The sequence below is a fragment of the Canis lupus genome, chromosome 15, assembly GCF_011100685.1.
Source record: "Canis lupus familiaris isolate Mischka breed German Shepherd chromosome 15, alternate assembly UU_Cfam_GSD_1.0, whole genome shotgun sequence".
Classification (NCBI taxonomy): domain Eukaryota; kingdom Metazoa; phylum Chordata; class Mammalia; order Carnivora; family Canidae; genus Canis; species Canis lupus.
In genome coordinates, this window is record NC_049236.1 from 29,004,866 (window position 1) to 29,027,181 (window position 22,316).

The window sequence follows — 22,316 nt, forward strand, 5'->3', positions numbered from 1 at the left end:
TAGCTATAGCAACATTTTTCTAGATACGTCTCCTGAGGCAAGGAAAACAAAAGTAAAAATGAACTATTGGGACCTCATCAAGAAAAAAGCTTCTGCACAGCAAAGGAAAAAATCAACAAAACTAAAAGGCAAACTATACTTTGGGAGAAGAAATTTGCAGATGACATACCCAATATCGGGTTAGTATTCAAAATACATAAGAACTGATACAACTCAATACCCAAAAGACAAATAATCCAATTTAAAAAATGAGAAGACATGAAGAGACATTTCTCAAAAAAAAAAAAAAAAAAAAAAAAAAAAGACTTTCAGATGGCTGATAGACACATGAAAAGATCTCAAAATCACTTATCATCAGGGAAATACAAATTAAAACCACAATGAGGTATCATGTCACACTTGTCATAATGGCTAAAATCAAAACCAGAAGAAACAACAAATGTTGGTAAGGATATGGAGAAAAAAGAATCCTCGAGCACTGTTGGTAGGCATGGAAATTGGTACAGCCGGTGTGGAAAACAGTATGGAGTTTCCTCAGAAAATTAAAAATAGAACTACCCTACAATCCAAGAATCACATTACTGGGTATTTACTCAAAAAGTACCAAAACATTCAAAGGGATACATGTACCCCTATGTTTATTGCAGCATTATTTACAATAGCCAAACTGTGAAAGCAGCCCATGTCCATCCATAGATGAATAGATAAATAAGATGTGGTATGTATATAATTTAGCCATAAAAAATAACATAGAGCTGGAGAGTATAAATCTGAGGGAAATAAATCAGTTAGAGAAAGTCAAGTACCATATGATCTCATATGTGGAATATAAGAAACAAATGAGCAAAGAGAGAAAGAGAGAGACCCAAACACACACATACACAGATTCACAGATACACAGAAACAGATTCTTAACTATAGAGAACAAACTGATGGTTAACATAGGGGAGGTGGGTTGGGGGCTGGGTAAAATAGATGATGGGGATTAGAGAGTACACCTATCATGGTGAAATAAAGTAAAATAAAATATTAAATGATTTTAAAATAAACTCATAACATCCCTTAATACAGTTCTTTCAACAGAAAGATGAAATGTACAGGTACCAACCTGTAAGATATAAATGTGGTAAATATTTCACCAGAAACACACACACACACACACACACACACACACACGATACAAAAAAAGGTATAACATGCCTCTTTTTTTTTTTTTTTCACAGATGTATCCACATCTCCTAGGATAGTTCCTGACACATTGTTAAGCATTCATTAAAATACTCTTGCCTATATAGTAAAGTGAATAAATGAATGCATGAATGAACATATCTATCTTAGAGACTAAGTTTTATCCTTTTTCTTGATAGATTTTTTATTTGAACATATTCTTTCTGAGCATCATGTCTATATTACATACATATATATAACAAAAACATTTAAATTTACATAATAATATATTTTTCCACTTGTTTTTTACCCAATATTACATTTTTTGGAATCTTATCTGTCTTGATACATGATTCCCATGTGTTATATACAGATAATAATATTCCGTCATATGAAAAAGCTGAATTATGTGCATTCTCCTGGATACAGATAGTGAGATTATATCTAAAGTTTCTATATTTTAGGAAATACTATTATGAACATCCTTGTGCATATATCTTTGTGTATATGTGAAAATGAGTAAAGAAAATACCATAAAAGTGAAAGTGTTGGATAATAAAGGATCTTTGTTATCAGTTTTACTAGGTATTCCTGAAATGATTATTCATACTGTTATGAAAGCTTCTTTCCACAAGCAATGTGTGTGAGTTTTCTCATATCATTGCATACTCATCACTACTTGGTAAATTTTTTTCAATTTTTTGGCAACCTGACAGTTGTGTAATGGTTTGCTATTACTTCAAATCTATTTTTTATGATTTAAGTGAAGTTGTTTTGAATCTGAGTGAATTTGTTTACATTGAGGAAGCTGTGTCAGGATGTTGTTATCAACATCTGTTGTTAATATGCACTCAGTAATTTAACTGTTGATGGGTGCTGCTGGGGACTTATCAAGAAAAAACAGAAAGAAGGCTATTATATAATGTACATTTAAACTTTAAATACCAAGATTTTGTGAGGGCTTACCAAGGGTGTCTAGTCTGGGCAAGTCTACTCCTTGCTGATCTAAATAGCTCTCCAAAGATCTTGAAACCTTTGCTCTTGTCATGGCCAGGCTACCTGTGGTCAGTAATGGCATTAAATCATGCAGCAGTCTCAAGAAGAGAAGGGACATCCATTGCTGCTTTGACAAGGCTACACCCTATAGGCAGTAATGCAAACTATGCAATGATCTCTCGAGTAATAACTTTTATAGCAGCCCACGTTGCCTGGTAACACTGGTGTCACTGCACACTAGCTGTGTGCCCAGCATCAAGGGACTATAACAGCAGCTGATGTCCAGATTTTAGTTGGAAATATTGATTTTAGAAGATATCTGCAAATGACATATCAGATAAAGGGCTAGTTTCCAAGATCTATAAAGAACTTATTAAACTCAACACCAAAGAAACAAACAATCCAATCATGAAATGGGCAGAAGACATGAACAGAAATCTCACAGAGGAAGACATAGACATGGCCAACACTCACATGAGAACATGCTCTGCATCACTTGCCATCAGGGAAATACAAATCAAAACCACAATGAGATACCACCTCACACCAGTGAGAATGGGGAACATTAACAAGGCAGGAAACCACAAATGTTGGAGAGGATGCGGAGAAAAGGGAACCCTCTTACACTGTTGGTGGGAATGTGAACTGGTGCAGCCACTCTGGAAAACTGTGTGGAGGTTCCTCAAAGAGTTAAAAATAGATCTGCCCTATGACCCAGCAATTGCACTGCTGGGATTTACCCCAAAGATACAGAGTCAATGAAACGCCGGGACACCTGCCCCCGATGTTTATAGCAGCAATGGCCACAATAGCCAAACTGTGGAAGGAGCCTTGGTGTCCATCTAAAGATGAATGGATAAAGAAGCTGTGGTCTATGTATACAATGGAATATTACTCAGCCATTAGAAACGACAAATACCCACGATTTGCTTCAATGTGGATGGAACTGGAGGGTATTATGCTGAGTGAAATGAGTCAATCGGAGAAGGACAAACATTATATGTTCTCATTCATTTGGGGAATATAAATAATAGTGAAAGGGAATAGAAGGGAAGGGAGAAGAAATGGGTAGGAAATATCAGAAAGGGAGACAGAACATGAGAGACTCCTAACTCTGGGAAACGAACTAGGGATGGTGGAAGGGGAGGAGGGCGGGAGGTGGGGGTGAATGGGTGACGAGCATCGAGGGGGGCACTTGACGGGATGAGCACTGGGTGTTATTCTGTATGTTGGAAAATTGAACACCAATAAAAAATAAATTATTTAAAAAAAAAGAATCAACTGATAGAAAAATACACCTCAACTAAATTTGAACTTTATTTCTTTCATTTCTCCTTTTCCTGAAACAATAGTGTAATTAACCTATCACAGGTATGGAGTATGTTATTCTTCATTGGCTTATTAAGAAATATTATCCTATATACTACTGACTTGTGAAATATTACTAGTATAAACAATAATTTCTACAGTAAACCTATGCTAAATAAATTATTGGCAAAGACAAATCTTAAGTCTCTGAGCATAATTTGGCCCAAACAAAATGACTAGCATAGTTGGCAGCCCAACCCAAGCCTATAATAATTAAAATTGGTCATTGCTTCAGGATATACCATTCTCTATGCCAAATTTGAAATACAGGTTGGTAAATTATGCTAAATTTATTATTGATCAAAATCTGCTAATGCCTGTTACTGGATTGACAAACTTTAAACTTAATATGCTATTTACTATTTATGGCTTTTTACTGAAACTATACACATCTAGTAAATGAACAAAATTGATAAAGCTATTATAGTTTGGACTCTGATGTTGGTCACAATAGTTATCTTAATATTACTTTACCATATTAAAAATGATTTGGAATACTTTATTAAGCATCTGTATCATAAAGCATGCTTTGAACACTGTTGTGAAAGGCAGAAGGACAATAGAGAATATGCTTCACTTATTAACACTACTAAAATCATTCAAAAGGGTTTAGGATCCCTAAAGACATATCAAAAATTTGCTTTGGACAAAAATGTAAGGGAACTCCAGATGTTGGACCAGTGAGTTATATGCTATAGTAAAAAAAGCAAATAAGGAAGAAATTCCAGCACTCTTATTAGGAGCAATCAGCAACGTAGATGCAGACATATAGAAAGGAAAGGCTATAGCCCAAAAGGTAATCTCCAGAGTATGAAGAAACACAGACTCTTATTCCTAAGAGCACTAATCCGCACCCCAAAGACAATGATGCTTATTATAACCCTTTGACTATGGTAACTTTAGCCTACTAGAAATTAGGCCCATGAGAATAGACAAAACAACAAATGATAATGTAGAACCAGTCAGAGTTACTGAACAGACAGCCTATACTAGATAAGAGATGACAAAAATCAGGATAGAATTCCAACAAACTGATTTGGACACAGAAAACCAATGGCTATTAGATTTATAGGCCAAATGAGGACTTGATCCTCACAGGAGCAGATTGTGTAACTTGGATGCATTGCCACTCATGCTAAATTTAATCAACACCTTAGAGTATTTGGAGAAAATTATACTAATATACAAAGATCTCTGGCAGGGTAGCAGCACCTAGAGATTAAGATGGCCTATAAGTAATGTATTATCCCTTACAACATCTCCATGGAAAACAGCAGGGGAAACTACTAATATAATAATGAAATTAGGACATTTGACTATGATTTATGATAGGGGATAGACACCCTCATTGCTATATACAGAAACAACAGAACAAATTAAAAAGTCCATCCTAAAATCTGTGCCCCTGAAGGACACAACAGCATATTCATGATATTTACAAGTGCAATAAATGCAGGAAAACTCTTTGACTTGATCAGAATAGCTAAAGAATTGAGTCCAGATAAAAGCTATGGTTTTAACACTAATGTATATAGATAAAACAGGACTATACCTAATGTAAATAGCCTATTAGAAGCAAACCCATAGGCCTACCTGGCCTAGGCTACCTAAATCATTCAGACCACCACTCTTCAATTCAAATTATAAAAACAGGGCAGTCTGGGTGGCTCAACGGTTTAGCACCACCTTTGGCCCCGGGGCCTGATCCTGGAGACCTGGGATCGAGTCCTGCATCAGGCTTTCGCATGGAGCCTGTTTTTCCCTCTGCCTGTGTCTCTGCCTCTGTGTGTGTGTGTGTGTGTGTGTGTGTGTGTGTGTGTGTATGTCTCATTAATAAGGAAATAGAGTCTTAAAAAATTATAAAAACAGAAACTCAAATAGAAACTCAGAAACTACTTACAGAGGCAGAGAAACAGAAAGAACCAATATTTTAGAGGAAATACACCTACAGAAAATAGACTCTCTAACCCATTTATGACAACCCATTCAGGAAACTTAGTCCTATTAATAGACGAGTCATTGACAAAAAGAGGAGAGAAAGAGAAAAAGTCCAGTGACCTTCAATAGGAACTCAGTAGATTCCATCTCCTGGCCAAAGTCAGAGACAATTGTCCTTATATTATAGTGACCATTTCAATTAGAAAAAAAAAAAAGACCTTCGTTAATAAAAAGACTTCATATACTATTATGATATTGAACACAGGATCCCAAGTAATGATGATTCAGGGACATCCCAATAAGAGGAATATCAGAAGACAAGATTGTAGTATTAGTAGGAAAGTTAACCCCAGGAATCTGAATATATAGATTCCTAACAATTGATGACAGACCATCAGCCAAGGCAAAGTTCTTTATAGGACCCAATTTAGAAAACATCCTGGGAATGCATGTAATAGGACACCATGTGAATAATAAAGACATAAACATATCAAAAAATACTATAGTAAAATGGACTACAATTAAATACCCAACCCATCTAAGAGAATAAATACACCTCAATTTATCTTAAGGAAAAACATAATCAAATTGAGGAAAAAATTCAGGAACTCCTAAAAAAACAAATTATCATGCTTAATACTTCAACATATAATAACCTAATATGGACTGTTAAACAGCCAGATGGATCATATAAATCATATATCTAATAGATCATAGGAATTAAATAAACATTTTCCTAAAATTAAATAAACTTCTCCTAAAATTATTAACAGGCATTATAATAAAGAATATCATGACTGGACCCAGAACTTATTATGGTAATAAATTGATTTGACATATTCTTTGATATAGCTACCAATTGATGAGAAAAGCTAGCCTATGACTGCATTCACATGGGAAGATACACAATATCACTTTACTGTTACCACAGGGATACTTTAACGGTCCACTAATGTCCTTAACGTTTTAAGATAAGATCATCAGACCTTTCAGGAAAACAGCACACATACAAACCATCATTTCTTATAATGATGATATCTTCACTTATGGTAACAATTTGGAAGACCAGGGTAAGGTAAAAATAGAGTTAACTGAATTCCTTACACTCAGAGAATGAACAATCAATCCAGGTAAGATTCAAAGACTTCGAACTGCAGTGAAATTTCTAGGTATAATTTGGTCCCCTGAAAGTAGAAAAATATGAAACCGAGTCATAAACAGTATAGACAGCATACTAACTCTTACCCCAAAAGAAGGAGCTCAGAAAGTAATAGGATGTTTGGGTATTGGAAAAAGTACATACCACATATGGGGATAATATTAAGACATATCTATGAAATAACTAGGAAGAGTAGGGAATGGAGTTGGACAAAGACTGAAGAGGCAGCCTTTAGTTATTTAAAAATGCTGTCAGAACTATTAAAAACACATTGGCCCGAGCCAGTGAGGACTCTATACACAAACTAAAGCGCCTATACACTTAAAGGTTTGCAACATCAATAGGTACCAACTGGTTGGTATCTATTTTCAAACTATGGAAACTTCCTAGTTAAAAACCCACCTGGGTAGGGATCCCTGGGTGGTGCAGCGGTTTAGCGCCTGCCTTTGGCCCAGGGCGCGATCCTGGAGACCCGGGATCGAGTCCCACGTCGGGCTCCCAGTGCATGGAGCCTGCTTCTCCCTCTGCCTGTGTCTCTGCCTCTCTCTCTCTCTCTCTCTCTCTCTCTCTCTCTCTCTGTGACTATCATAAATAAATAAAAATTTAAAAAAATAAAAAAAAAAACCCACCTGGGTAAAATTTGGGGTCCTGCAGTGCTTAAGTCCATAGTCACTGTGGATTGGCATCAAGGCTCATTTGGGCACTCTATGAGGCCCTACAAAATACAGAGCCAGCAACAGATGCTCTACACTAACTGAGAAAAGTCTTAGCAATGCCAATAGTGGGTTCACCAGATTTTCCAAAGGGTAAGCCTGTTCAAGCCTAAGAAGTTGAGCAGTGAGGACCATCCTTGCCTATAGAACTAAAAAAAAACAAACAAAAAAATGCATGGTTTAAAGATGGATCAGTCTCCATAATACCATCCCAAATATGGTGGGAACTGTGCCCTTAAGGACTAATGATGGTCAAAGTTTGACAGAATCAAGCTTGGGAGAACCAGTATAATGGGCTGAGCTAAAAGCCATAAAACTTGCAATTGAAAAATCTGTTAAGGGAACCCAGAATGAATCTTTTCTCAAACTCTTGGGTAGTAGCTAATGAGATAGCTATCTGGTCAAAAATACGGAGAAAAAAATGACTGGAAAATAGGAACTAAGAACACATAAAGTAAGGACATATGGCAGAAAACAGTGCAAACTTACATCTCCATAATTATCATATGTGTCTCAGCTCACCAGAGATGACTCTATGGTAAGGAAGTACAATAATCAGGTAGGTAAACCACTAAAGAAACTAATGAGGTGAGAATTCCTACACTTTATGACACAAAACCCACAATGATTCTAAAAAAAAGTCTAATAAAAATATGCATAAACTAAAGGAACAATGGATGATAAAACATAAAAGGATACATATGTCAATTGATAGAATTACATTTGACCTCTGAAAAATGCAGGGGTTGGGGGCAACAATCCCTTGCACAGTGAAAATTCCATCTATAACTTAAGATTCTCCCCAAACTTAACCTACTGTTATAATTAAAACATAACTTACTATTGACTCAATGCCTAATTTATAATATAAATAGTCAATTAACACTATTTGGTATGTTATATCTGATATATACTATATTCTGGCAATAATGTAAGCTAGAGAAAAAAATTTTAAGAAAATAATAAGGAATATAGAAAACATATCTACAGTACTGTAATGTAAAAAAATCCACATATAAGTGAAGCCATGCAATTCAAGCCCATGTTGTTCAAAGGTCAACAGTATTATATAGACATATAACCAAAAGGGACACCCAGGCATACATGGCACTATGGTTAAAAACAAAAACATATATATATATACCAATTAAATATTCATAGCATCACTTTAAAAATGCAAGTATTGTAGAAAATTTAAAGCCTGGGAATATTTAATCAAAACAGCAAAGTTAAGCCTGATAAATCCTTCCAAATTATACAAATTGATTACATAAGACCCTTGTTTATGTCAGAGAGTAAATCATATGCATGCATTATTGTATTCTATTCCTACAGAAATAATGATCAAAAATTCACCATTAGAACATTGGAAATATTAATTGCTTGCTATCCTATCCATACAGAATCAGACTAGGGAACCTGCTTCATAGGAAAAATAATACAAGATTGGTACCTGGGTAAAATTTGGGGTCCTGCAGTGCTTAAGTCCATAGTCACTGTGGACTTATTGGCATCAAGATTGGGCAAAAGACCAGAGCATAATGAGAAGCTTCCACTCACCTTACAATCCAGTTGCCTTTGGATCAATTGAAAGGTATAATGGCTTCCTTAAACAAAATCTTAGATAGCTTATAAACAATCTAGACATGAAAGCCCTAGACTAAAGTAATATGGTAAGCAGCACAGTCATTAACCCATTTATATATATATATATATATATATATATATATATATATATATATATATATAACTAATGGTAAAGCAACTATAGAATCTATATGCAATAATCCACAAAACTAAAAATAACCACTAACAGCACCTCACACTAAGTTTAAGGGGAAAGTGTTAATTAAAAACATAATGGCACTTGACGGGATGAGCACTGGGTGTTATTCTGTATGTTGGTAAATTGAACACCAATAAAAAATAAATTTATTATTAAAAAATAAATAAATAAATAAATAAATAAATAAATCCAACCATATCAATAATAAAAAATAAAAAAAATAAAAACATAATGATACATATAATGTCAGTGAAATTATAGCATCTACCACAAATAAAACCTGCTGGGTGAACAAGGGACAAAACACACTACAGCAAATGAAAGAAAATAACATGATGTCTTTATAAAAATTTCAAGTATGAAAAACATCACCTTTTATTGTATCAGCATTGAATGCAGACACAAAAACACTGATATTTACTCCATATATGATGGCAAGCCATCAAGTATCAGACACATTTTTGTACAGCATCATTACCAAATGCCTAATATTTAGCCTGGCATGATAAAGGACAATTACATTCAGTGCAATACTGGAAGTAATAGCCATTATAACTATTGATTCCCTTGAGTGACAAGAATATCAATGAGAAATAATTAGAAATTTATAGGACACTATCTTGATTTTGCAGGTATGAACCCGCTATGCATCTTGAACACTATAAACATTACTAGGTGGGTCAGTATAGGATAGACACACTATTTTGCCTATTGCCCACTACTAGGTACCATACTCATTGCACCTATGGATACTCCATGAATAGCACCAACAATAGCAGTTGTTCAACTGCTCCAAACTGGAGTTCACCCTCTGGTCAAGGCACAGCTTTACCATTGTGATTATCTTCCCTTCTCCCACAGATTGTCATTCTTGTGACAATCACCAACTCAACCTTTCCACCCTAACCTTTGCCATCAGCATCATCTGTTAACTGAGATACCTTTGATGAAGGGAGAAACCTTGTATTGTAGGAAGCTGATAAAGCAGTGGAAACTTCCATTTCAATCTCCCCCAAATCAGCATGGATCCTGAGCAATGACGCTATTACATCAGACAACTCAGAGGATGAAGATTGACCTGATCTAATAAATGTCTCTTGGTATTATAACCTAGCAAACACACCAACTCACCTAGATACTTTATTTTTTATCTCTACCTTGGCTTACTGAATTGAGTGCAACATTAGACATATGACAAATATTTTGTGAAAATAACCCCAATTTAATTCCTGATTCACTTTGTGTGCTAGCATTTTATTGCAGAAGAGTAGATGCTGAATATGCAAAATGGGTACTTGTATACCCACAGCCAAGACCATTTCCAAATCTTATGGCTACTTATTTACTAGGCCAACTTGCTGCTCTTGCTCATCTAGAACTTGGAGACTACTTACCTATCCATTCAATATCCCCAAACACTATGTGTTTCTTAAATTGCTTATTATCTTCTGTTTAATGGAGAAAAGTCTATGCTTCACCCTCTGTAGCCTCAGCACCCAGTTCTAGCACAGCTATATCTCCTACTTCATCCAAAAGTGAAATATCTCAAGTTAGCCCTCTCAGAATTACCACTGATTTTTACCCAGTAAATCAGTCTTATGCAATATCAAGGCAAATATTTGGCTTTAGCAATAGCCCAAGCATAGCTACAAGAAATTACAAAAATTGCCACATACACATACACTAATAAGGATATCTTAGAAAATATGTTTAGGGCAGCCTGCGTGGCTCAGCGGTTTAGCACTGCCTTCAGCCCAGGGCATGATTCTGGAAACCTAGGATCAAGACCCTCATCGGGCTCCCTGCATGGAAGCCTGCTTCTCCCTCTGCCTGTCTCTCTCTCTCTCTCTCTCTCTCTCTCTCTCTGTGTGTCTTTCATGAATAAATAAATAAATAAAAACTTAAAAAAAAAAGAAAATATGTTTAGGGCATCTGGCTGGCTCAGACACTAGATCATGCAACTCTTGATCGTGGGGTCATGAGTTCAAGCCCCACATTCGAGGTTAGAATTTACTTAATAAAAAATACATTTAAACTACTATGCAGAAAAATATAACCATCAATTCAATATCCTATGCTATAAAAGAATTAAGCATGCAGTAAGAAATATTCATCTGCCACACTGGTGGAATATGAGCAGAGATATTAAATATATATAAAGGAGACTATATGTGCTCTGTATACACAAATCCTAAAGATGCATTTGTAAAAATGCAGCACCCTTTCACCCTTGCAGGATGCTCTTTGAATCAATTTATCAGTTGGCAGGGCATAAAATGACAATGCTAATGACATACACAGAACCATAACCCAACACTCACAGGACATATGATTGGTATTTAGAGACATCATCCAAAGGATTATATCACTTAGCTACGTGGCAATGGATATTTGCATGAGATAAGGTGGGGAAACATGATAATGATGATAATGATAGTCTTTATTATGAAAATGATGGGGACAATACTACCATACCAATACATATATTTAATAAGACATTACTGATTCCACCAAAAAAGCTACCTGAAATAAACTATCTCCACTTCCATATAAACAACATCTTTACTTAAGAGTCCCGTCAAAATATAATGGCATTAATGGCAAAAAGGTTAAACTTTATGTCACAGAATGGCCTAAAACTGTTTTATCATGGCAATATAACTATATATGAGACATCTATTGCTATATCTCTAGCAGAATTCTTTAACTCTTACATGTTCTTTGAAAATATAATGATGGAAGAAGGGAAGGAAAAAGAAAATAAGATGAAAATTGAAAATGAGGCAAACCATAAGAAATGCTGAACTCTAGGAAACAAACTGAGGGTTGCTGGAGGGGAGGTGGGTGACAGGAAGGGATAATTGGGTGATGGGCATTAAGGAGCACTTGATGTAATGAACACTGAGTGTTATATGCAAATGATGAATGACTAAATTCTAACTCTGAAAATATTTTTTAAAATATATATAATGATTCTCCTGTATACTCCAAGCTAAATTGGCAACACATGGGGATGTCCCATTAATCTTGATGATCTTAAATTATGAGACATACAAACATGACCTAACCCATCAAAAACTCTTTCAATGCCAATCAGGATTTTCAGAAAGCAAAGTCATATTGCAGTGTATAACAGAAAGATCCTTTCTATTTAGCAGTTACTATAGAGATGACTATAGACCAGAAAACACGATCAAAACAAAACAGTCTGTTAACCCAGAGAGAAGACAGGTATTAATTCATACACAGACAAATATTAACGCAGTTATGAAGATGAAGACTGGGTAAACTGGCACAAGTTGCTGTATGTACTTCCTCTACATGGTATGATGTTATACAATGTTTCCACAGAACCAAACTGTATCAGACCTTTCATATCCAAATTGAATGAAAATAAACTATAATTTTGTTTCCAAAACAAAACACATACATAGATACTTTGGTACCATCCATATACTATGACTTGACCTTCCCTTTCCAAGATAGTACTAAGTTACCATGTTAGGATGCACCAAATTATGGTGGCCCATGCCTAAGGTCATATATTGAACTTTAAATTGTACAAACTACATGTTCTTGAATAGAATATATGACATGACATACAGGTATTGTGAATATGAACCCAGACAGATTGTTCCTCTAGTGATGAGATGGGAATCTCAAAATTAATATGTAATGCATGCATTTGGATATATAAAAGATAATATACATATAAATGCCACTACATGGTGGGCAGGAGTATGGTCATATCAGTATAAAAACCTTTATAGTAATATATTAAAAAACTGCCAAATGGAACAGAATTATGCTCCATTTATGGAACAGAAAACAGGAATAATAAATAGATGACTAGTAAAAAAAATAATGAGAAGTAAAATATTAAATTAAAAAATTGGGGACAACCTAGAAAAGCCACTAAAAAATAATGGAAGTGAGCTTACCACAGGGAATGCTAAATATGTAGATCCAGCCATAGGTAATCATGATACTTTGGGAATAAACATTGTCATAGAACATCCACGTGATGACAATTGGGAAATTATATCTTTGTTTTTAATGAAGTATGGTTGGCATTTAATATTACATTAGTTGCACATGTACAACATAGTGATTTGACAATCTTTAAATGTATCTTTAAATATAAGTAGGCCAAATATTGATCATTGACTATACCCCCAACTTATACTCACCTATTAGGAGATTAACAATAGATCCATGGATGCAATGTCCAGACTCTAAAAGAACAGAGATACTTTGTAAGGTGTACAGAGGATGCATAGGAAGCTTGGCATATAACATGTATCATTATCCTTGGTAATATACATCAGGCTTCTATCTCTCCACAGATATCTACCTCTAGAACATGGGAAATTAAAAAGCCTCTCATGGTTACACAGAAACTTAAAATAGTAGCCAATACCTTTTATTTAATATACAACATTTTCTAGTCAGATATAAAGCCCCAAACTGTGCTCAGTTTATCCATCTTTATTTATGCCCAATTTTAGAGCTCCTTGTTGGACTGGTGGGAGGTTTAATTGGAGACAAAATGGCAGTCATTTTTTTCTGAATTCCAAATCAACCAAATTACATCACATTTTAAAGACTTTGAAACCAAACAATCTCAATAAACAAACATTCACGCAAAGGCAGTTTTGTCTTTGTTGTGTACACAGATGGATAAAATTAGCAATATATTACAAAACACAAATAAATTTTGACAGAAGTAAATAGAGCAGAAATTCTGCATAAAGCAGTTGGAGAAAACACTAAATATAATGAAATACTAAAAAAATGATATAAAGTTGTTTCTCTAAGAGTAGATTGTCAATTGTTGCTGTTAAGATTGGTTTATATATGGAACATTCTTAAAAAGCTAGAATCTTGGAGCACGATAGTTACTTGAGATAATAGATAATTCAACCAGAACTAGAATAAATAATTCAACCACATCCCACTAGTTATGATTCCTTGGGCAACTATGAAATTAAAATATTGGTATGTAAAAAAGAAACATGACTTTGGGTTGCCACATTTTTGCAGTTCCCCAATATCAAAAGGGAGAGAGGAGTCTACAAGCCACAGAAAGCTCCCATATCATAGAAGAAACACACGTTCATAAGGATATTTTAATGAAATGGAACCAAAATACCTTTGTCACTGCTACATCTTTGGATAAACCTATGTTACAAGTACCCATGACTAAGACCTTGAGGTTTCCCTAACTAGTTATATTTAATATGGGACACTGGACAATAGTATGCTTTAAGACCAAACTTACCCTCACCTATTGGAGTCAAAGAGAAAAAAGATACATAATGTGATAGAATGTGTGAAAGCAGCATAGGTAATAAATGTGACAACAGAAGGAAAAAGATACTGTTCACGGTCAATAGAAGAACTATTTAGAAACTGGAGAAATATTTCACATTGAGCTTCCTAAAATTAATTTAATAAATGTAAATCATACATTAGAAAAATTAAGACAAGTAAAAGAACATTTGGAAAATGAAACTAATAAAGTCAAAATAATTAGGAGGAACTGAAAAGAGAACAAAAACATGGCATTCTGTAAAACAATGACAGCCTTCAATTTTGATGTTATGGTGTATGAAGATGTGCTCAATCGTGCTATGCAAGTCTGTGTCCTCTGGAGTTTAAAAAAAATAATATTTACATGATAATGTACTTGTCAAGGAAGTTTAATAGCTTTTTAAGAAGCTCCACTCTTGGTTATTTAGTGATTGAATATGGTGCCATGTTAAGGGGTTATTTGCTACACTTATGCTAATAATACTAGGAATATGGTTGCTTAAGTTGGTCATTAACCTATGGTGTAAAAAATATGTGTCAAAAGAAAATTACACACAAAATAAAATTGAGTGTGATTAAGACAATAAGTATTTTTTTTTTTTAATGATAGTCACACAGAGAGAGAGAGAGAGAGAGAGAGAGAGAGAGAGAGGCAGAGACACAGGCAGAGGGAGAAGCAGGCTCCATGCACGGGGAGCCTGACATGGGATTCGATCCCGGGTCTCCAGGATCGCGCCCTGGGCCAAAGGCAGGCGCCAAACCGCTGCGCCACCCAGGGATCCCAAAGACAATAAGTATTTTACAATCACAGGGTGAACTGATATATATGTGAACTTAAATTTGTAAAGGACATTAGGTCCTTAGGATCCATATAAATTAGTGATTTAGAATAAAAGAGTGGATTATTGTGTATTGGCTTGCTATGATTTCAAATACATTTGTTTATAACTTAAGTAAAGTTGTTTTGAATCTAAGGGTGAATTTGTTTACATTAAGGAAGCTGTATCAGGATTTTTTTAACTCAACATTTGTAGTTGTCAAAAAGTTCTCAATAGCTCAACTGTTGATAGGTGCTATCAGCAATTTATCAATAAGAATATTTGGAAGATGGGGCATATAGGTGGCTCAGTTAGTTAAGAGTCTGCCTTCAGCTCGGGTCATGATCTCTGGGTCCTGGGATAGAGCCCCACATCAGGCTCCCTGCTCTGCAGGAAGTCCGCGGCTCTTCTGTCCCTACGACACCCCCCCCCCCCACCATACTTGCCCTCTGTCTCAAATAAATAAATGAAATATTTAAAAAATAATAATATTTGGAAGAATAGTATTGAGAAGAGGGTCTTTTCAATAAGAACAAATGGAAGAAACATAATGGACATTTGAATTCCAAATAATAAGGATTTGTGAGAACTTAGAGTGTTAGGTCTAGCCAAGGCTACTCTTTGCTGATCTGAATAGTTCTCCAAAGATCTTGAGATAATTGCTCCTGCCTTAGCCAGGCTACTTTTTTTTTTTCTTTTTAAAGATTTTATGTTTAAGTAATCTCTACATCCAACACTGGACTCAGACTCACAACCCCAAGACCAAGAGTTGCATGCTGTACTGAGCCAGCCAGATACTCCTTGGCCAGGCTACTTTTAATTGGCAATGGTGTGAAATCATGAAGCAGTCTCAGGACCAGAAGGTGTATCTGTTCTTGCCTTAGTGAGGCTACTCCTATGGGAAGCGGTGTCAACTGTGTAATGGTCTCTCGAGTAATAATCTTCAGAGCACCTCACTTGCCTGCCAACACTGGTGCCACTGCCCACTAGCTATGTGCTCCAGGAGGAAGGGACCCAGGACAAAAGTTGATGCCCAGCTTTTAGCTGGAAGCAGTGACTCTACCAAGAACCAACTCATAAAAAGTTACACCTCAAGTAAATTTGGACTTTATTTTTTTCATTTCTCCTTTTCCTAGCACAATAGTGTAATTAATCTATTATTGGTTTACAATTTGCTATTTCTTCATCACCTTATGAAGAGAAACTATCTTGTATGCTATATTAGCTTATAAAATATTACTATTAATAATTATAATTCTTACAGTGAACTTGTGTTAAATAAATTATTGGCAAAAATAAATCTCAGTCTCTGAGCATAACTTACTCCAAATAAAACACTGACAGAAGAAAAATATTTTGTCATATTTTATTATTTTTTATCTTCTTAATTATTAGTAAAGCCAAATGCTTCTATCACTGGTATTGGCCACTAAAGCTTCTTTTTTTCTGTGTATCACCTGTTCATATCATTTGCTAGGTTTTCTATCAGACTTCATAAGTTTTCCTTGTTGATGTGTGTGTGCATTGCTGAATTCTGAACATCAATGTTTTTCTTGGTTTTTATTACATGTTCTGTAAATATCTTTTTTCAATTTCTACCTTTTGAAAACTTTGTGTTTTCTTTCTTTTATATAATTTTAAAATTTAGCGTACTAAAATTAATAAGCTATACCATTGTGGTGTTTTTAAAGGCATGTTAAAAAAATTCATTGTTCCAAAGCCATAGGGATATGATCCTATAAAGTCATAGTAGTGATGTTTGTATTATCGTTTTAATTTTTAACAATATGGATACTACAAACAATACTTTTTATTACTTGAATTTGCATTTATTCAACTACTACTAAAGTTAGGTATCTATAAGATTTCTGGCCTTTTGGATTTGTTCCAAAAAGCTTATTCATATTTGTCCCTACATATTTGTATTTTTGTTTTATTATATACATGTCTGTATGTTATATACCTTAATCCTTTGTACCTATATCCTAATATTTTATCTACAGTTTGATTTAAATAGACTTTGTGTATTGTGTTTTTGGTATGCTGGATTTAAAAATCAGAATATGGTCAACATGTCAATAGTTCCTCTTACTGGTCTATGAATTTCCAGTCTTGAATAGAAAGATTTCTCTTACTTTTATATTTTGCATATTATTAACTATATTTCTCACAGTCTTTAGTAACGTTATGTTTACTATTTAATTACTTGCCCCTTCTACATTTTATCATTTTATGTGGCAAATGAGTCCACTTTTACTTATCCCAAATAGCCTGTTGTGTTAGCACAATTTATTAACTAATCCATCTTTTTCCTACTGAATTAAACTATTACCTTTGTCAAATGTTAACTTCTACTATAAAATGTAAGGGTAAGCTGTTAATAGAACTTTTTTGCCAAATCAGTAGTTCCCAAATGGGGGTGATTTTGCCCTCTGAAGACATTTAGGGCTCCCACAACCTAGAGAAGAGAGCCCTGAGATGCTGCTACACATTCTACAATGCACAGGACATCCCTGTCCCAGGACCCTCCAGGGAAATATTACCAGCCTAATGTATCAATAGCGATGACCAAGAAGCCCTTCCTAGACCCAGAGATGTCTGGAGGTATGATCTTGAATTTGCCTGGGATGTGCTAAATTAAGATAAATATGGCATATTTAGATTATATCTAGTCATCATAATTGTCAGTACTAAAATGCCTAATGAATGATCTACAGTTTGCAATTCAGAGGAATTAAGTTGACAAGTTTTCTCATAGAAAATATGTGGTAAGTACAATAAGATCAGTAAGCACCCCCGAATTGAATCAGTCCATGCAAGTTTCCAACACATTTCTTGCAACCAAATGTGCTCCATGTAATGGCATGGCCAGTAAGTTGAGTTTGACAGACTATGAAACCCCTGCTGCAACTACTGATCTACTAGAGTTCTATTGCCTGCTGTATCCTTGATTCAGCAACATAAATTGGGAACATAGTGTGTCTTGTGAATCTTTTCATCAATTCCAAATAAAAGAGCATCTAATTGAGTCAGAAGTCATGCCGAATGCATAATTGTTTCTAATTTTGGATTCTCTCTTTTGTGACACTGAACTATTTTCTTATCTCTACATCAAAAGTGTATTGACCAGATTGCCCAATTTTAAAGTTCTGATGCTATGCCAAGAAGCCTATCTCATTTTCACTGTCTGCTAGATATTCTCCTGAATTTGTTCTTCACTTGGATATTAATTTATTCTACCTAATTCTAAAAGGAGAAAAACAGAGACAACAAAGAGAGTACTGAAATTCTAGTTTGGATTGTTTTTAATTATTTTATTGTTGTTGTTATTGTTTTAGAAATAATATTTTTGAAATTTAGTCTTCCTATCCAAGAATGAAACCTATTTTCATTTTTCAGGTCTTTATATCCTCAATTAAGGTTTTATAGTATTCTTCATATCATTTCTGGGTTTTTAAAATTCTTTTATTCCAAAATATTCTTCAAAATAATATTGACTGATGTCCTAATGTTAAACCATCTAACCATTCATGGAGTTAAAACTGTCTGTGTGTATTTTAATGTATAACTGGATTTAGTTTGCTAGTATTTAGAAACATTAGAAACATGCATCTGTATTAATAATTTTGACCTAAGATTTTCCTTTCCTATTTAATATGTGTTCTATTCGTTTCTGAGAATTTTGTTCAAAAACATATCAGTGATTTTATATCAAATATTTCTTTTTAAATTTACAATTTTGATGGAAATAAACAATTTCACTTTTTTGCTTATAATCTGAATTTTCAAGATACATAATCAATATATGTATATTAAGTGTATTCAGGACAATGTATTGTTAAGGTTATAGCTATATAACTGTAAAACAGTTCTTTCTTCCTTGTTTTAAGTCTCACTCTCATGAATACAAAGTAAACCTGAAAACAGCCTTATTAATATCCTGTTTAGATTAATTAAACCATTCACTAATAAGCTCATCTCAACTACAAGGATTATAGAATCAACAGAGACAAAGTTAACTATTCCAGTAAAAATTTACAATGATATGTAAATAATTCCAAAGAAGATACATTTAAAAAAATAGAGAACTATTATCTCCATTTCAGTTTACTCAGATATATTTTAATTATAGCTGCCTTCAAAAAATGTAAATTATTTATATTTATTCATTTTTGAGTATGTCTTTGTAGTTTCTTTAAAAAAATCAATTTCTTAAGCACCAAACACAATATTCAGCTAGAAACAAAGTCAGTACAATTATTTCCAAAGGTATTATCATACACTTAGGAACTGACCTGACACTGCTCACCCCCTACAACAGAGACTATAATATAAAGTGCTAGGACAACTAATAAAACTAAATACCAATTCTTAAAACTATTGTTTAGTTATTTGCTTCACAGGGCTCTGTATAGATAAGACTAAAGATCCTGCTGACTGAAAATGTCAAAATTATTCAAAAGGTGACATAGGATGTGAAAGAGACCTAAGCAATTATGTATCAGATGGATCACTGATGTAAATTTATCCCAATTTTAGTGATATCCTAAACCTGAAAATCACCTAGGCTGCTGGTGAAAAACTGCCCCTAGTACATCCTGGAAATTATATTTTAAAAGTCATCTTAGATAACTCCAATGCAGGTAGTATCAGAGCACATTTTGAGAAACACATTAAAGGGTCCACATGTATTAGTTCTCAGATACTGATGACCACGTAGAAGCATGCCTCTTTGCTATAGAAATTTCTTTCTGGTTTCCTAGTATTTAAATTACTACATTAAAATGACTGGGGAAAATCATAATGATGAACATGATGGTTTCAGCAAACATTATGTTTATGTTTAATGTATTCTGTATGAATTATACAGTGGCCCATTTTTTTAAATTGGCAATCCAGCTGTAGATGTTCTTTTCAACCATCATACTCAATTAGGCAGAACACCTCAATCGTCAAATGCTTTGAAACAACAGAAGATAATTTCTCCTACAGAAAAAAAAAAAATTACTGTGAGGAAAATTAGGCAGATGTTTTAACTTCTTTAAGTGTTTGTGTGTGTGTACTAGTAGTAATTATCCTTGCTCTAATACTGCTCAAATTACATCAGTTGCTACTATTAAGCAGTAAATTTGTGTACATGTGTTTACAATGTGTGAAGATCAAATATGGGAATCTCTATAAATTGGAAGGAAGAAAAAATTATGCTATGTCACAATCTAACTCATTGTCTTTATTTTTGAAAGCATGAGATCTTAGGCAACTAAATAATGACACAGAGAAAGAAACACAAAGGAGGAGAGGGAGGGAGAGATAGGAGGGAGAAAAAGGTGGAAGAGCCAAGAGAAACTATGAAGCACAAAAGATTTATTTAATTATTTTAGAGCTATACTAGCTGAAGACTTGTGATGTTTAAGAAAAAAGAGAGCCTGTCTTCAGTTATCTCCTCCCCAGTCTCAGATTGAGAGCTAGACTCTACATCCACTAAGGGAGTAAGGGAAAGAAAAAAGTTCTCTAGACACCCCATCGGCTGGTAAGATAAAGATAAATAAAGCATATTTATATTTAAAATCATGTTTGACTAATAATATATAAATCAGCCTCTTTTAATTTCCCATTAAAATAAAGATGAAGGCTTCAAAAGAAAAATAAAACATAATAAATATAAGACTGCAAGACAACGAGACATTTGTCAGATTCCAGGAATAAGTTCAACAATCATAAAACTAAAATTAGAATATGTTATGTCACATTCTTTGTACCATATAAAAGAAACAGAGATTGTAATAGATGTCTTTCCCCTTTCCAACATTTTGCCCCTAATCAGAGTTCTAAGGTCTGTGCCAAATAAAAAAATTGGGGAGCTGTCCTTCTGTGGTTCAGATACTGTTTTCAGATAGTCAACATACACAGCCTATCCAAGGGAACAGGCTATCCTGCTTTTTATTATGAGACTTTGATCCATGGCAAACAACATACTAGAGGGCAAGTAGAATTGATGGTATTACATGGGAACATTGGTAGTATGCTTCAACAAGTGAATACATTTATTGCAAAAAGTCACATCATCTCTATTCCTACCTCTACCCCTCCCAGAGAAAGATGCCCAAATGAAAACAAAGGAAAGACATGTAGGCTGAAAATGCAGTGTCTTCATGGCCTAAAAAGTCATTACAATGGGAACAACAACAAAAAAAAGTATGATCACTCCAGAAGTAAAACAAAGAATGAGAATCTAAAATTCACAAAGAAATAAACGTAGCTGAAAGAACACAATAATGCTATTTAACTAGTGTAAACAAATGAGTATCTTCAAGCAAAAGAAAGATACCATATTTTGGCTAATAAGTTTCAAAAAAGGAGGGAAGAAAGGAAGGAAAGAAGAGAAGAGAAGAGAAGAGAAGAGAAGAGAAGAGAAGAGAAGAGAAGAGAAGAGAAGAGAAGAGAAGAGGAAAGGGAAAGAAAAGAAGAAAAGAAAAGAAAAGAAAGAAAAGAAAAAAGAAAAGAAAAAAGAAAATAAAAAAGAAAAGAAAGAGAAGCAAGGAAGGAAAAGATTTTGTGAGTATAATGCTAAATGTCATCAAGAATCCTGTGTAATTGATTCTTTTGTACACTGTTGTTGAAGGTATAAATTCATATAAACTATCTAGATAACAATTTAGAAATATAGACTTTTATAAATATTTATGCCCTATGACTAAGTAATACTGCTTCTTGGAATCTCACTAGGAAGTAATGTAAATAAATAAATAAAGAGAGAGAGAGAAAAGAAAAGAAAAAAGTCATACACAAGTTTATTTATTAAAGCACTATTTCTAAAAAAAAAAATTTAGAAATGACTTAAATATTTAAGGATAAGAGAGACATTCAGTAAATCATAATACATCAACATAAGTTATTATGCAACTTGTTTTTAAATAAAATAATGAAATGCTTAGGTTACAGGTTAATGTATAATATGTTATTAGTTATGCAGGAAAAAAAAAACTAACAGAAGCAAAATGAAAATAAAGTGGTCATTTCTGGATCTCCGTTGCTACCACAGAGGTTCTGGACTATGG

The 22,316-nt window shown here is 34.1% G+C and overlaps 1 long non-coding RNA gene across 1 annotated transcript in view; it reads right to left on the bottom strand.

Moving 5' to 3' along the window:
- LOC111098893 overlaps positions 1–22,316 on the bottom strand; it is a 353,549-nt gene that overhangs the window by 182,042 nt on the left and 149,191 nt on the right. The window contains exon 3 of the long non-coding RNA XR_005369941.1: positions 13,318–13,362. This is a non-coding gene — a long non-coding RNA (uncharacterized LOC111098893). The remainder of the gene's footprint in view (positions 1–13,317; positions 13,363–22,316) is intronic.